The sequence below is a fragment of the Gymnoscopelus braueri genome, assembly GCF_963280865.1.
Source record: "Gymnoscopelus braueri genome assembly, chromosome: 22".
Lineage (NCBI taxonomy): Eukaryota > Metazoa > Chordata > Actinopteri > Myctophiformes > Myctophidae > Gymnoscopelus > Gymnoscopelus braueri.
The window spans coordinates 12,388,532-12,403,908 of record NC_137624.1 but is presented as its reverse complement, the minus strand read 5'-3'; the positions used below and the strand labels follow the sequence as shown (position 1 = coordinate 12,403,908).

The window sequence follows — 15,377 nt, the reverse complement described above, 5'->3', positions numbered from 1 at the left end:
CCCACTAATTAAGCAATACACCCTGAATATTTCGCTCTCAAGGTGGACTGCTTCCATCATGCTTCAGATATGTTTTGTAAAGGCATTAACAGTATTACAGTGCTCTTTGTTTTTTCTCATGTTCTAGGAAAGCCTCTGTGTTGTCTTTTACTTAAGAATGGAAAAATTGTGCCTTTTTATTTTCTTATACCATTTACATGTGTTAATATTTCCCATGGTTAACACCCGTGCTGGTATGGACCCTTTATGTACAGAACAAGTAAATAAAATTTACGTCTACTTCTTTAAAGTTGCTCTGGCCTGGTAATGTTATTTAGGGTGGTGAAGTGTCTCCTCTACATGCTTGTCGTGTTCTGCATGGCGCACAGAAGGCGGGTGGGAAGGTGAGAACATGTTGGAACTAGACAGCCATCCAAGCATGTGTGAGCCTGATCGGAAAATAGCTGATCTACAAGCTCTCAACGCTGCCACATCGCGGTGTGTCATGAGCTTGCAGAGCTGCTATATAAATTAAGCATTAAAACTGGAGCAGCAGGCGGGTCCTCCTCTTCCATCTATTTTCTATCAGTTCCAGTTTCGATTGTGGCTGCGCCCAGGAGAAGGGAAGCAATTAATGAATGTTAATGAAGTGCTAATAAAAGCGAGCCAACAGCTCGTTGACCTACACTACAGAGTGAGGGAATGGAAAACTTCTCAAGGACAAAATCCATTTTCCCACCATAGCTATGCATAAGCTAATGCATTTTTTTCAAAACAAAACAAAAATGGAAGTAGATACTATATAGAATTAAAGATGATAAAGCATTACATGATATAAACATTTGTTTTTAAAAGGTATGTAACTCCGGCCCCATTAGTGGCACTGGCTGCCTCATTGTCAAACATATTGAGGGCTGATTTATATTTTGTTGTACTAACTACGGTGTATAAATTAAGCATTGGTTGGGTCAGGCTGCCACATAATGCCAAAGTAGATGATGACAGCCTACTTGAGTGTCGAGGTAAATGTATTGGCACCACACAGTTTTCGGATTGGCTTGCTTTCACTACCACTGAAATACTTGGACTACTGGAAGGTTGGCGCTATGTTTTGGAAGAGGTGGGGAGAGGGAAGCTTTACTATGTAAATCCTGACTGTTCATTTACCTCAGACCTACAAGAGTCACTTTTTATAACATTTCAGAACTACATGAACACTTTTTTGTGTTGAAGGCCAGTGACCGCTTCGGTTTTGACTTAATAGCTGTTTGCCCAACTTGTCACTGCATGAAATTGCATTTTATTAGCAACCTAGCTGTGAACGTCACTGTCTGCATGTATGATGTAGTGCACTACTACTTAGATATTTATGGTCAATTTTCCCCAATGATGGACTGCATGACTTTATTAGTGAAAATAATGCTTTTCTGCTTAAGTTCCATATTTTTACTCAGGAAGCCAGTGCATGTCTCAATAAAGACTTCATGTGTAAAACATGAAGTTCATCATTCCTCAGAGGCTTTGGTTTATATAATAAGCATTATCGTTTTGTCAACAAATACTTATCCTAACAGTAGTAAACGTTTCTAATCCTTTATACTGTCTGAGTACACACAGTAAAATCCTCAGTGTGAATTTAGCTCTGAGAGTGTAACAGTTGACCCAAATGGACTTCACTATGTGTTTATGGTGGTCTTCTCCTTGTGGAACTACTTTGCCCATTTGAACAATCCCACAGATTGACAGGACTGTCACTAATGGACTGTTGTTGTTTTAGTTTTTTCTAGGACCCCCAGTTTGATATGCATTATTGGGCAATGGACCCCCAATTTATGATTTTATTTTTGTATTATGACGTTTTAATCTCTGGGACCCCAACTCTAAGAGTTACAGATCCATAGGGGTCCATTTGGTCCCTACTTCCTAACGTTTTAGCTGGGAACTCCTTGGAACCCCCTCAAAGACCCCTGAGGGTCCCTGGACCCTGTGTTGATGATAACCACTACCCTAGAGAGATGACGATGGAGAGGTGACAAGCACGAGCAGGTGCATGTGGGAGACAGGGCCACAGCCAACTCTTGGGGGTTGCCAACGCAATGGGAGTCACATGAGAATAAGAGACGCTCCGTTGGAGCTGATATAAATAAGGCCACTTGCGTAACTGTCTCTAGGCCTGGTAGCCATGGGCATGCAAGCTCCTGTAGTAAGTGTGTCAGAGTTGTGGTACTTCTCAGTGGTGGAACTCAAGTACTGCACTTAAGTACAATTGTTTTACTATTTCCAGTTTTCAGTACTTTTACTTCTAATCCACTATATCTCAGAGGCAAATATTGTACTTTTACTCCACTACAATTATTCGAAAACTTTAGTTACTAGTTACTTTGCGGATATAGATTATAATATTTTATAACGTACATTGACCACTGGAGCCCTAGTTTATACGTACATAGGCTATTTGAAAATATCCGATCTACAAGCTCCCAACGCGTCGCATCATGACGCATTGTGAGCTTGTAGATCGGCTATTTTCAAACATTTTAGTACTTTTACTTTTGTTACTTTAAGTATAGTTTGATGCCAATACTTTTGTACTTTTACTCAAGTAACGTGTTGAACATTTTACTTGTAGCAGAGTATTTTTATATTGTGGTATTGCTACTTTCACTTAAGTAAAATATCTGAGTATACTTCTTCCACCACTGGTAGGCTACTTCTGTTCCAGACACACTTCAGTGCAGTGCAGTGCAACTCAGCCTGGCACTAAACGGTGAGCTAGCATTCTTTACTAGTAGGCCTAGGCTACAGAGGTTGTGAAACTTCTTCATGTCAAGGACCCCCAAATTAAAATGCATTTGGCCGCAGACACCCGTCTGAAAATATTATATGTTTTCGAGATTGTTTTGAAAATACAGATCTGCAAGCACACAGCGCTTCACATTGCCACCTGTCGTCAGCTTGTAGATCGGTTATTTTCAAATAACATAACACAAATGCCATTAATAATATTGTTGTGTCTGTGTTCAAATATTCCATCTTTTAAAGTATTGATTCTGAGTATTGAGTTATAGGGTAGAGTCTACCCTATAACCCGGTAGACACCTTGTCAATTTGGCATTATCTTTGTTATCTGCTTATTAAAATATTCTTTTTACACAGGCAAGTATAATACAGTGAATGCAGGGTTCAACAGATTAGAATAAAAATGTAATATGGCATTTTATAATCAGGCCATTTGAGGTTTGGGCTTCTTGTTGATTCGGCTGATTGTACAAAACCTTTTTTTTAATAATAAATAACTGGAAACTATAGTTTTAAACTTCCATGCCTTTTCTAGGTTTTCCATGATTGCAGGGGGACTCTGTAAATAGTTTCCATACAATGATTTTAACTTTTCTCTTTCAGTCCCTTTAGCGTTGTGGCTTTTTGCCAGGTTAAATCGTCATTAAAGCCAGTCGATGTAATCATTTGGACTTTGATAGTGGGTGGCCGCAGTGGGACTGGCTGCAATGAATCAAGCTTAGCTGAGCCTGACCCTTCCTCAGGGCTGTGTGTGTGTGTGTGTGTGTGTGTGTGTGTGTGTGTGTGTGTGTGTGTGTGTGTGTGTGTGTGTGTGTGTGTGTGTGTGTGTGTGTGTGTGTGTGTGTGTGTGTGTGTGTGTGTGTGTGTGGTGGGTGGGCGTGCATGCGAAAATGACAGGGTGAGTTGCAGGCAGTGATGGCTGTTGCATTTTTCTCCAGTAGGGCTGCCATTAAAATAAATGCAATGGAATATGTTGTAAGCATTTTGTTTGTATCATTGTTTGTTGTTACTTAAAACAGAAGGAAAACTGAGTTTGGCATGATAGCTCACTGAGTTAGAACAGTGTCTACATGATCCGAAGGTTGTAGGTTCAAATCCCCCTGGTTCTTGACCATACCTGCCAACCTCAGACCGTCCGATAACAGGATATTTTTTCCCAGGGGGGGGGGGGCTCTTGACCACGCTGGGGTCCCCCCCCCAGGACTTTTTGAACAGAGTAGATGTAATTTCCAGTATTCTGGTGGATTTTGGGAGTTTGACACTTTTATCAGGCTTTACTTACATAGGATCCATTAAAAAGTTAAAAGTAGCAATAAAAGAGCCATATTTAATAATAACATTTTGCTGGGGACCCCCTGGAACCCCCCCAAGGACCCCTGGGGGTCCCGGGACCCCACTTTGAGAACCAATGCTTAACGCTTTTTGAAAGTCCTGAAAAAACAAACAAGACTCGCGCAACAAAAATCGGCAAGACACACCATCTCGGTTTACTTCCCGTATCTGCATAGTCTCGCATCTTGCGTAGCTATCTGCGCGAAGTGGGCGGACGCCTTTTTAGGTGATGTGTCTTGCCAAATTATGTTGGGCTTTGTCGATCTGCTGTTTTTGCTATTCTAGAATGTTTATGCTGAAAAGTAACAGTTTTGGCCATATTGAGGTTTCCGCCCGACAGACAATATATTAATATTTATATTCTACATGCAAAATTGCTGCTATACGAGCATGCACGCACGCACGCACACACACACACACACACACACACACACACACACACACACACACACACACACACACACACACACACACACACACACACACACACACACACACACACACACACACACACACACACACACACACACACACACACACACACACACACACACACACACACACACACACACACACACACAGGGTGAATATAATGATTATGTTTCCATCTCTTTGACTCTATAGTTTCAGAACCTTGAGATCATGTTTCTAAATTCTAGACACAAAAATCACAACCAATGATCAAAATGATCATTTCAAGTGGTGTAAAGTAAGTAACTAAGTACATTTACTTAAGTATTGTACGTTAGTCCAATTTTGAGGCATTTGTAGCCTACTTTACTGAGTATTTCCAATTTCCAATACTTTTACTTTTACTCCACTACATCTCAGAGTTAAATATTGTACTTTTACTCCACTACAATTACTTGAAAACTTTAATAACTTGTTACTTTTTGTAGATTTTGATTATTATTATAAAACACACATTAACCACTTCAGCCCTATACATTTAGGCCATTTGAAAATCGCCGATCTACAAGCTCACAATGCATCGCGATGCGACACATTGTGAGCTTGTAGATCTGTTATTTTCAAAATACTTTTATACATTTGAAAACTTTTGAAATGGGACATTCTGTATACTGAGTACATTTTGATACCAATGCTTTGGTACTTTTACTGAATTAAAAATCCGGATTTTTACTTGTAACAGAATATTTCTACATTACAGTATTGATACTTTTACTTGAGTAAAAAATGTGATTACTTTTTCCACCACTGCCGAAGACCCTCATTTGAAAAGACCTTGTGCCAGGGACCCCCATAGTAAAGACCTTGTGCCAGGGACCCCCATAGTAAAGACCTTGTGCCAGGGACCCCCATAGTAAAGACCTTTTGCCAGGGACCCCCATAGAAAAGACCTTGTGCCAGGGACCCCCATAGTAAAGACCTTGTGCCAGGGACCCCCATAGAAAAGACCTTGTGCTAGGGACCCCCCTATATTAACACATTTAGCTGGGGACCCTCAGGGACCCCCTTCCAAGGACCCCTGGATCACTTTGAGAATCACTGCTATACCATAATGCCCCAGACTGTAGTTAACGTGTTTATCCACAAGGTGGCAGTAAAACCATGCAGTTCAATGCATGGTTCAATCTACCATCAGTCATTCTGCTTACAATATTTAACGTCCTATTTTAACATTTTAAATCTTCATTGTGTGAATTATGGTGAAAGTATAAAAGCACTGACAACAGAAGTGTGATTCAACATGTCTTAATGTGTAGATAATGATAGATTGTTGATACATTCATGATATAATCTTCCTTTTGTGAATTATTATTTATTTATTGTTTAAATTTAGAGTAGCCAATTATTTTTTACCGACAGACAGACAGACAGACAGACAGACAGACATAGAGAGACACAGAGACAGATAGAGAGACATGGAGACAGATATATATATATAGAGAGAGAGAGAGAGAGAGAGAGAGAGAGAGAGAGAGAGAGAGAGAGAGAGAGAGAGAGAGAGAGAGAGAGAGAGAGAGACACACACACACACACACACACACACACACACACACACACACACACACACACACACACACACACACATACACAGAGAGAGAGACACACACACACACACAGAGAGAGAGAGAGAGAGAGAGAGAGAGAGAGAGAGAGAGAGAGACAGACACACACACACACACACACACACACACAGAGACAGAGACAATGGGTGAATACTATAAGTCTACTAATAGACTAATGTAATTTTGCTTATGTTTGTCTTGTTTGTATTATTGTTCTGATTCAGAACATGTATTATTATTTTGTATCATAATGTATGTAATGCATTGGCAATATAAGAATGCTTGTCATAAAAGCTTTGACAGTAAGTATAGTGCCAAGGTAATTTTTACATCTATAGTGTGGTCTGAAGTCAAGTCAAGAGCTCTTCCGACTGAGCTATGGATAGAGCAGCCGCATAATAAGCAGAAGTCACACTTTCCCACCCTCGCCAGGGTCAAAAACTTTATATTTGAAATCAGAACGTTTATGTAGATGAATGAACAGGTCAAAAATAGAGAAAGTGCAAACACCAGGTTGAAGTTCATCCATGATGGTCATGACAGATCCAGACTGCACTAGCGATTGTTTACATTCGACCGCATGGCTCATTTGCATAGGACGTTACCATATTGATTTTATCCCACTGTTGAGGGTTAGGGTTATGTTTTATATATTTTGTTTAAGACTTACAGTAGGCTGCCTTGCCCCACTGGAATACTGGGCTGTCTGTAACCTGCAGCTTGGGCTTAAAGCTAACAACAGTCCATGTTAGACAAATGTAATGATTCATAAACATACTCACTGATCATCATGCTCCTTAGAGTGTTTAGCTTAGTTCAAGGGTCTGATTGGTTGAAACTAGCTGATCAACAAGCTTGTAGATCAGCTATTTTCAAATAGCTGATGTATAGGGTTTACAGTCGCCTGGTTCCGTTCCATGAACGCGTATTCCTATAAAAGACCATGAAAGTCGATAGCAGAATCCTTGAACTTGACCCCCCCCCTCCTTCATTTTCCTCTTTTGTATATATATATATTTTTTTTTTCTCTCGTCATACCAGTAACCTGAAAGCTGATTGTATGACATTCTGTATAGTAGTGTGTATATCTGCCTGCCTCTTATATTTCATCATGATTTGTGTGCATGGGGTTCTCATCTTAAACAAGCTTAGTGCTTAATGAGGGTTTCCAGTTTAGTAGACCTTGTATTGTGAATTTGTACTTCCATGTACTGTTATGTACTGTCATGTACTATTCTCATGTCTTACTAAATAAACTACATCAATCAATCAAAACCAATCATGGAGCCCAAAACCAGAGCGGCGCTCTTCTCTGTGGCTGAACAGCAGCACTGCAGCAGCTCATGGAACAGTGGCGTTCCCAGGAATTACATTTAGGGCCTTGAGACTCAAGACCCAAAAGAGTCTTGAGTCAAGACAGAGGATCCCGGGGACGGGGAGACATCAAATTTCTCTTTTGGGTCTTAAGTCTCAAGACTCAAGACCCAAAAGAGAAATTTGACGTCTCCCCGGAATCATACGAGAAAGTAAAATGTATAATAAGCAAGAAAGGAAACATGGCCGCAATAAATAGATCCAGGGAGGAAGCGTGGCAAAGTATTGCCAACAAATTAAATGCACAAGTCGTCCAAAAATATATACAATTTATATATATAGTCCATAAATATATAATTATGTTAGGTTTAAACATTTAAGTGAATATCGCCTACTAATCTACAATGCTATTATATGGGCCATGCATGCAATGTTGAGATTACATGGAATCCATCTATGTAGGCTATATATCTGCAGTGCCGTCCACGTGACGGGAGTAACGGGGGTCCCGGGGGGTCGCCGTTACCCGCGACGGCAACGGGCCCGGGGGTCCCCATTGCGGTGACGGGGGTTGCCGTTACCCGCGGCAGTAACGGGGGTCCCCGTTGCGGTGACGGGGGTCGCCGTTACCCGTGGCAGTATGCTTAAAGGGCAATCTAGCTGGTCAAAAATAATTTCTCCATTGAAATTGATAATTTAAAATATGCTCCTCATTGACATTGTACAAGAGGCTCTTTTAAGCCCGTCACTAATAATGTACACACACACACACACACACACACACACACACACACACACACACACACACACACATATATATATATATATATATATATATATATATATATATATATATATATATATATATATATATATATATATATATATATATATAGTATGTCAATACATTCTGTGCAGGTGATTATTTTGTGTCAGAGTTTGGAAGCGCTCGTTTTCAATAACTCAAAGTCCTGCTGCCTCCTGCATTATGTGACATTTAGAAACAGGTGGTACGCAGGACCATTGAGTCATTTCCAACGAGTGCTTCCAAACTCCAATGCTCCATGAATCAGAATGCTAACTTTACAGAAAGGCTGTAGTTTCTATTAACTTGGAATCCCCATCGATGATGTCACTGGTAGGCAGGTTTCTGAAGTGTCCCCAGCCCACCAATGAGACACAGAGTGAGTAGACAGACATGGTGCTTAGAATGAGCATAAGTGAGGACCAGTGGTGTAAAGTAACTAAGTACATTTACTCAAGTACTGTACTTGAGTACAATTTGAGGTACTTTTACTTTACTGGAGTATTTCCAATTGTCTTTACTTTTACTTTTACTCCACTACATCTCAGAGGCAAATATTGTACTTTTACTCCACTACAATTATTTGAAAACTTTAGTTACTAGTTACTTTCTAGATATAAATGATTAGATTATAAAACATACATTAACCTATTTTATACCTAGGCTATTTATGCCTCTGCTATTGACAGAATACTATTGACTGCATTCCTTAACATTGTATTTTGTAGAAATTGCAGAAACATGATGGGATTTACTTTGACTTTGTTCTTGTTTTGTTTGGCCAGCCTATTTATTATGGTGCTTTCAGAAAGTGACCTCTGCAATACAGATGAGGAGATGTGAGTTTGATAAACTAATTTCTGAAAGGAGACTGTTTAGTTCCTTATCGCCGCTGTCAGGTGCAAACCTTGTATGTCCAAAACTGTTACTTTTCAGGAAATGGAGGGAAAAACAAACATGTGTTCCAATGGATCCAATATAGTTATTATTTAGTCGCAAGACCACCAATACTTTTCATTGGCTCAATATTTATAAAACCCACACACACTTAAAGGTAGGGTAAGTGATATTTTTTGGTTAAAACAAAAAGTATTTTTTTAAAAGGTTAAAATACTATATTCTGATAGTAATCATTGCTATAGAGTGTTTTTTCAGTAACAGATGTCTCCCTGTCTCTCCAGCTCTTTAATAAACAGAAAATACATTTTTCGGTAGGTGTCAAAATCTCAGCCAATCAGGAGAAAGTACCCATTTTTAAGCTTAATTTGTATAGTTTTCAGTTCAAATTTTGCATGCTCATTTCTTAGTGTCATCACTTCCAATTTCACTTGTTTAATCTGTGTCCTGATTGAGTTCTCTGTCCTGGTTGGATAAAATTGGAAATGAAACTACAAAAAAAAAAAAAAAAACTACAAAATACATTTTCTGTTTTATAAAGAGCTGGAGAGACATGGAGACTCTTTATATGGACAGGACACTCTATAGTAACGAGCACTATCAGAACATATACCCATTTTGCAATTATTTGAAACTTTGCAAATCACTTACACTACCTTTAACCACTTTCACTTCTAAAAAAATAAATAAAAAATTGTCGAATTTTGCTACTTTTGCGAGGGCATTAATTCACAAAAAAAGGGAAAAGAATGAAATGTTTAAATATGGAGATACGAGGTTTCTGCCCGACAGCGACGATATGTTAATTATTCTACTGAAAGTCGTGCGTTGCACTTTTAAGTCCAGTTTGAGGGGACATACAGCTACATACTTCCTGTACTATGTTTGTATGTGTTTGTTAGAATATCGTCGCTGTCAGGTGGAAACCTTGTATGTACAAAACCGTTACTTTTCAGGAAATGGAAAAAATAGAACCTGTGTTCCAATGGATCCGATGTAGTTCATATTTAGCCACAAGCTCTTGTTAATACTTTTTATTGGTTTGATAAAATAAATAAAATCCACAGGCACACTAAACCACTTTCACCTTCAAAATATTACAAAAACTCCTATTGAGCAACACTGTCATAAGACTAAGTAGCATTAATTCATGAAACAAAACAAAACATAAACAAGATGAAACATGGAGATACAAGGTTTCTGGTGACAATATTAATTTCTAAGATGTTCTCCTCTTCCCTTCGGTGCTCAGCCAAGTCCATTGACCACAATGCACTTATTAAAGTTGTGAGTGATATTTTTAAAGTAAGTGTTACATACAGTTGCTCTATATTGTGATCATTGCTATAGAGTGTTGGTTCAGTAACAGTACTGGAACTGGAACGATATAAAATTGAGGCTGATAAATGGGTACTCTCTCTTGATTGGATGAAATTTGTAACCCACCTGAAATTTGTATGTATGTATATTAAAGAGCTGGAGAGGCAAGGAGACCCCTGTTACTGAACAAACACTCAATGATTACTATCGGAATATAAATCCTTAACTTTTTAACAAAGAAACAGTTTTAACCAGACAAAATATCACTTACAGCACCTTTAAGTCTGATTTCCCTGCTGAAAAAAACAGCTTAGACCAGCCTAAGCTGGACCAGCTGGTTTTAGCTGGTCTTGGTGGTTGACCACCTTAAAGGTTTAATGACATTCACTTTTACACCACATTCAAAGTCTTTGTCCTGGTCCTTCAAAAGTGTACAAAAAGTTTTAAGTGAAAATTCCATTCCAGTGATCCATGGCAGGTGTTTTTCTCTCACATTTCTAAAGCCTTTTCAACTGCAATGAAAAAAGAAATCTTTGCCTGCGGGTGTCGCTGGTGAGGGATTTTGCCTGTCAATCATCGCCTCTGCTCCGCCCCCCCCAAAGGAAAGGATAGGGGAGGGGAGGGGCGAGGAGGAGAGTGGGCGGGATTAATCGACTGTGACCTCACTGTCGAAGGGCCAAGCTCAGATTACTTTTCAGCTTAATTATTCAGAAAACCCCAGACCACAGAAAATCCACTGAATGTTCTAAGTTCAGGTTTTTTGGGTGTAATTGAGGTCATAAAACCCCAAATAAAACATTGAAAATAAAAAAAGTGAAAATGAATGTCATGATACCTTTAAGGTGTGTTTTGGACGTCCAAAACACACCTTAAGCTGGTCTTGGTGGTTGACCAGCTTAAGGTGGTAGGTTTTGCTGGTTTAAACTGGTAGCTGGTTTAAGCTGGTAGCTGGTATTTTTGATGGTTTAGCTGGTTTAAGCTGGTAGCTGGTTTAAGCTGGTAGCTGGTATTTGTGATGGTTTAGCTGGTTTAAGCTGGTAGCTGGTTTAAGCTGGTTTAAGCTGCTATCTGGTATTTATGTGTATTCAAGTGTATTCTGATATGCAGTGACCAACTTTGCTGGAGAGGATGCATGATCATGGTGAATTTCAGCCAGGTGCCCACAGCACGTGGTATATTTAAAAAACAGTAGCCTATATAAAAGTGAGCAAAATCCACAAAGGAATAAATAATCATGAATCAATTTAATAAATAACAATAATTTATTAAACTCTTATAAAAAACCTAAAAAACATTCAAATAACAAATAATTATGTAAATAAACAAATACATTCATAAACTTCAACCTGAGGAACACACACACACACACCACACACACACACACACAGTGTTCAAATGACTGGAAAAGAGTGAGAGAATATGAAAAATCTGACAGATCTGTCTTGATCACATGACTATGGAGATATTGTATGCCGATTTGTGTGATGTTTGGAAAACATCTGCAAGAGTTGTAGCCAAAAATGTTTTTGCAAAAATCGGCCTGCTGGTGGCGCTATAACGCATTACCCCCATATCACCCCCCCCATACACAGACACACAATTTCTTGTCCTTTCTATTGATGTCCTGGATTTTTTTCTGAAATGTATCTCCCCATGGCCTTCTTCCTCTTTGTGAGATCTTCCCCATTAATGATCTGCCCCTCCAGCCACCAATGGAAACAGTCTGAAAGAAAACAAACAAGAACCCCCACCAATAAAACAAATATTATTAGCTTAGACATGCATGGGGTGAGTTGTATGAATTGTGATGTTTTGAGAATAACTTAAAGGGTCTACACCATGAAAATCACTTTTTTCTTGGTTTTTTGTATTTTTTGGGGTCCCCAGTGTCTCTTGTACCCCAAATTCAGTCATTCCTTCTCATTTCATGGATTTCCAGAATGGGCGTGTCTGAACAGGCGATCTCAGAATGGAAATGTTTCTGATGTCACAAACATTAATGATGGCAAACCCAATGTTAAATGAAAAGTGCCCGAATCGCTCCGAAACTTTTTCTACCCCCCCTAAGTGGGGGTCTACGAACAAATACTTCGGGCTCGGATTTTGGCTCCGCCCCCCGGAAGTGGGTGAAACAGGCACCTCAAACACTTGGTGGAATTGTTCAAAAATGTTCAAAGTGTTTTTTTTCCGATTTTGTATTTTTCTTAGATGCTTCTTTTTATGCAGAATTTTTTTTATTTATTTATTTTTTTTTTTATTTTTTTTTTAAATATTTTTTTTTATTAACAGACAGAATTGCTCAGTAGCCCCCCCCCCTGCCCAAGAGGACGTTTTGGTATTGCAGCTGAAAGTGCTGTATAAGCCAGAGACAATTGACTTGGGATGAGTATATCTGAGTGATGATTTAGGCTCAGAGGGACATACACCATATGATATTAAATATCAAATTTTTTTTTTAATTCATGGTGTAGATCCTTTAATGTAACTTAAACTTCACCCATTTTCAACCTTATCTTCATATAACTGGTCCTCGCTAATGTTCATTATACAATGGCAATATTTCTGTCTACTCGTTCAGAAACCTGCCTACCAGTGACATCACCAATGGAAATGCCAAGCTAATAGAAACTACAGTTTGTCTCTGCCTGGAAAGTTTGCATGCCAGAAGTAGAAGCCATTGTTCTTGCATTAATAATTAACAAATAAAAAAGTTAAAAATGTTGTTCAAAATGACCAAACCTGCCTACCGATGATGTCAAAGGTAGGCAGGTTTCTAAACTGTCCACGAACCATCAATGAAACACAGAGTGAGTAGACATAAATGGTGCCATCTTAAAATGTGTATTAGTGAGGACCACTTATATGAAGATGAATTGAAAATGGAGTGAAGTGGTTTTTTAAACCCCTGTTTCAGTTATGGAAAATGCATTTGAATGGAAAAGGTGGGTGGGCAGTGGGCAGGCAATAAGCCAGATGGCTACAATGGACAACAAGTTGTCCAACAAGTTGCAAGCTTGTAGATCGGCATTTTTTCAGCCCTAAAATCGATTATTTTATTACAATAGAGTATTTTCTTTTATGATTGATTAATAAGCTTAATAAGGCTTGCATAATAAACTAATAAGACTTGCATAATAAACTAATAATAGGCTTCTGTGCATGACTGTAGTTCTGTTTTCCAGAAGGTGACATTCCCATTTCCCGTTCAGTTTTTCATAGCTTCAGTTGATTGGCTCGGCAGCAGATATACATTGGAAACACCCAACATCTCTATATGTGTTTCTGGTTGAAATTGATGCCACTGAGACAACCAAATGAAGGTATGAACAGTAACGCTAACAGGAATTCCACCTTCTGGAAAAGAGAACTACAGTCATGCACAGAGCCAAAACAGATTGAATTATGAGATCAAGTCATAATGAAACCCCCCCCACCCCCACCCCTCAGTAAACATACCTCTGAGTCCTAGGGTCAGGAGGGTTTGACCTCGCCCTTGCTAGTGGGGCATTCTTTGTTTGTAAGGCTCATGGTCTTCAGGTTCTTGTTCCCCAAATGGCAACAGCAAGCTCCTTCATGAACAGGGAGTCCTTGGTGTTTGCTGCCACCATCTTCCAGATCTCCTTTTGGAGCCACACACCAGAGCCAATGTGGACCTGAAACAGAAGAAAACAAGACATGTTTTAGAAATTAAAACACATTTTACCATGACATTTCCCAGACTTTCATTTTGGACAAAAGCAGGCACACTTCAAACAGAGTTTACTGTAAAGAAATGACATTTTCATGTCAAGGACCCCCAAATGTTGACCCCATTTGTAAAAGAGTTGGTGCCATGGACCTCCAATAGAGAAGATGTTAATTGTTGGATTAGATTTAGTACAGAATTCTACAACTGTCTATACTGTAGGTGGGGAGAGTTAAATTAATTATTATACAGTACATTGTCATTGGATTACATTCTAGCTGGTAATAACCCTTTATGCCTGGCATCCCTATTTTGTGCATGCCATAGGCAAAACTGTTCAAAAATAGTTCAGAAATAGCTAAACATAGCTGATCTACAAGCTCACGATGCATCATGACACGTTGCCTATTTTTGAAATAGTGCTTTTGTGCTTAACTGTTTCTTATTTAGCTGGGGACACTGTGGAACCCCCTGGGGACCCTATTTTTAAGAACCACTGTCCTACACAGTATGTTTCTTCAATACCTCGTCACCGTTGGTGTCAAACATCCCAGGTGTCGATGCCAAATCGTCTGACTCAGGGGAAGAGGAAACGGAGGGAGTTGCAACTGAAAATGTAGAGAATCATATTTAAGCTCCTTTTGGCAGTATCACAGTACTTATATTGTACACATTGTCACCATTTTCCATAGAACAGTATCACTGTCTAAACACCTATGCTCTCACTGGTTTGCTTATCTGCAGCAGGGACGTCAGGCTTTGCTGCAGAGCTATATTGGGGCCCTTCCTCCAGTTTCTGTTTTGCAATCTCTAATTTGTTGCATCTTAAAGCATGAACAGGGTACGGAAAAATAAAAAATAAAAACTGAATTGATGTATGCCTTAGTAGGATACCAGTTTAATAATGAACCTAGCATCTGTCCACTCCATATAACATGCTTTCTATATAATGTTTTTTTTTTAACATTTGTGGTCAAGATCTAAGTAAAAAAGAACATGAGAACAAATAACCAACATATAGATATATACAAAAAGAGAAGAGCAAACTCATGCAAATGTTTCGTTAAAATTTGTCATTGCTTACTTAGTTTTAAGATGCTGTAGGTCCAGGTCCAACTCTTTGGCCTTCTTCTGGGTACGACTGTACTTGACATTTCGTCGTGGATAGCTTGGGGTACAACAGCATCTCCACCGTATTCAGACGAGTCAGAGT

General features: G+C 39.1%; 1 long non-coding RNA gene across 1 annotated transcript; it reads right to left on the bottom strand.

Moving 5' to 3' along the window:
• Positions 1-11,933: 11,933 nt before the first annotated feature.
• Positions 11,934-15,377, bottom strand: LOC308078698. Its single transcript, XR_013932562.1, has 4 exons — positions 15,249-15,377; positions 14,690-14,772; positions 13,936-14,132; positions 11,934-12,202 (listed from the first exon to the last, which is right to left on the bottom strand). It is a non-coding gene; the product is annotated as an uncharacterized lncRNA (long non-coding RNA).